Here is a 2,685-nt window from a genome sequence, read left to right as displayed (position 1 = left end):
TTTTTTTTTAAAAAGAAGATGCCATATCTGGCTTCATAGAACTCAGTCTGTGGATACTAGAACCTTTGCAAAGCTTTGTGCAAAGCATTTGAACACATCATGTAATTCTCACCACTTTATTTTACAGATGAAGAAAATGAGGATAACAGATATGAAGCGATTTACCCAGCTACCCACCTCACTCCTGCTACAAAATAAATGGGCTAGAACTAGGGCTCATTCTGGGGATTCTGTATCTAAACCCAAAATTCTTCCCATGGGTTCCCACAAAGACCCCCAAAGGCAAAGGCAGTTCTTTCTTTAAGCTTTAACAATGACGATTTTCAAACATATGCAAAATTACACAAAATAGTATAACAAATAGTAAATAGTAAAACAAAATAACAAAAAAGCCCACTTATCGTCAACCCATGGTCAACCTTTTTCCATTTGTACCTTCACCCACCCATCCAATATTATTTTGAACAAATTGAAGACATCATTTCACCAATAAATATAGCTTCAAAACCATCATCATGCCTAAAAAGAATTAACATTTCCTAAATATGAAATATCCAATGTTAAAGTTTCCAATTATCTCATAAACGTTATTTGAAAATTCAGTTTGTTTATTTGAATTATCCAAATCAGATCCAAAATTTGCCATTGGTCCGTATGTTCCCCAAGTCTCTTTCTTTTTTTTTTTTTTTTTAACATTTTTTAGTGTTTATTTATTTTTGAGAGAGAGAGTGCAAGTGAGGGGGGCAGGGGAAGAGGTGGTGGGGGAAAGAGGATCCAAAGCAGGCTCTGTGCTGACAGCAGACAGCCTAATGCGGGGCTCGAACTCATAACCTGATCCGACTGAGCCACCGGGGCACCCCACCCCCAAGTCTCTTTTAAAACATAGGTTGCCCTTCATCTCTTCTTTTATTTTCTTACGATTTAAATGTAAAGAAACTGGGTCATTTGTCTGATAACGTTTTCCACAATCTGGATTTTTTTTGCCTGCAATCACCATCATGTTGTGTAATATGTTCCTTGGTATTTCCTATAAATTGGTATTGTGTTTAAAGCAGTGAGTCTCAGTCCTTCCCAAAGGTATCAGAATCCTCTGAATGGCTTGTTGAAACAGATTGCTGGGCCCCACCTTCAGAGTGTCTGATTCTGGTCTGATGCAGTCCTGAAAATTTGCATATCTAACAAGTTGTCAGCTGATGCTGGCCACACCCAACAACAGCCAATGACCTTAACTACCCTGGGGCTCATTCAGATTCACAGTGGACTTTTTGTATCCAAGACTACCTGTCCTGTGGGGTTGTGTTCTTCCTTCAAGAGGTACATAACGTGTGGTTGTCTTTTTTTGTGATATTAACAGCCTTTGATGCCCAGTGCTTAGATCTATTCATTCATTTGGTATTGCAAAATGGCGATATTCTAATTCTATCATTCCTGCTTCATTTACTGGCTAGGAAAAGAAACTTCCTCATGTACTAAATAGTTGCCCAATGGAATAGTTCATATAGGAAAGACCCAATTTGAGCATAATGAGTTAGTTCACTGATACCATCCAATGGTTACCAGTTAAAGATTTATTTTTGTTTGTGTTTATTTGTAGTGTCATTACAAACTCATGTCATTAAACATGTTTGATGCAGTTCACACATTATAATTATTATCCTTATGGATTTTCAAATTTTCCCATCTTTGAGCAGTGTGGACCCTCTTCAAATTGGCTCCTGAATCCTTGTAATATGTGTTTGTTGTATTATTTAAGAATATTAAGAATATTCAAGTCGGGGGCACCCGGGGGGGCTCAGTCAGTTGAGCATCACACTCTTGATTTCAACTCAGGTCATGATCTCACAGTTCGTGAGTTTGAGCACCGAGTAGGGCTCGGCACAGACAGCACAGAGCCTGGTTGGGATTCTTTCTCTCTCCCTCTCTCTCGGCCTCTCTCTCTCTCTCTCTCTCAAAATAAATAAATAAACTCAAAAAAATAAAAAAAGAATATGTGGGGCAACTGGGTGTAGTCAACTAAGCATCCAACTTCGGCTCAGGTCCTGATCTCACGGTTCATGGGTTCAAGCCCCACCATGGTCTCTCTCTGCTGTCAGCACAGAGCCTGCTTCGGATCCTCTGTCTCCCTCTCTCTCTCTGCCCCTCCCCTGCTCCCTCTCTCACTCTCTCTCAAAGATAAATAAACATGAAAAAAGAAAAAAAGAATATTCAAGTCTGCTATAGAAAATAAGAGAAGGAAACAAACAAAGACGACAGATGAAATTAAGTGTGGAAGCAAGTGGCTTGTGAAACAAGTTAGACCTTGACGAGTAAAACAGATGTCTGCTGATCTGGGAAGAGATGGTCAAGCTAACTCGGCACTGGATATTCACTAGCCACACAAAACTCCAAATGTGTGTGAGACACTCAACACGTATAAGATCTTACCTCGGCTATCTCTTTGTGACACCTATCCTGTCACTGCGTCCTCTGCCTGAGGTTTACATATAAAACCCGTAGCTCCCATCATGGTAATTTGCAAGCTCCAGCTATTGCCTGGAATTCTTGCCCTTGCATTCCCACAACAGAGTGTAGGAGAGGAAAAGCTTTCTTCTCCCCGAAATGACAAAGACAGAATGACAGGAGAAAACCCTGCAAGTTCATTTACTATGAGTTTTACGTGACACAGGAGCCTTCGCAAGGAAATGA

The sequence above is a fragment of the Acinonyx jubatus genome, chromosome D1, assembly GCF_027475565.1.
Source record: "Acinonyx jubatus isolate Ajub_Pintada_27869175 chromosome D1, VMU_Ajub_asm_v1.0, whole genome shotgun sequence".
NCBI lineage: Eukaryota > Metazoa > Chordata > Mammalia > Carnivora > Felidae > Acinonyx > Acinonyx jubatus.
The sequence above is the reverse complement of the archived record's forward strand: the minus strand, read 5'-3'. Positions refer to the sequence as shown.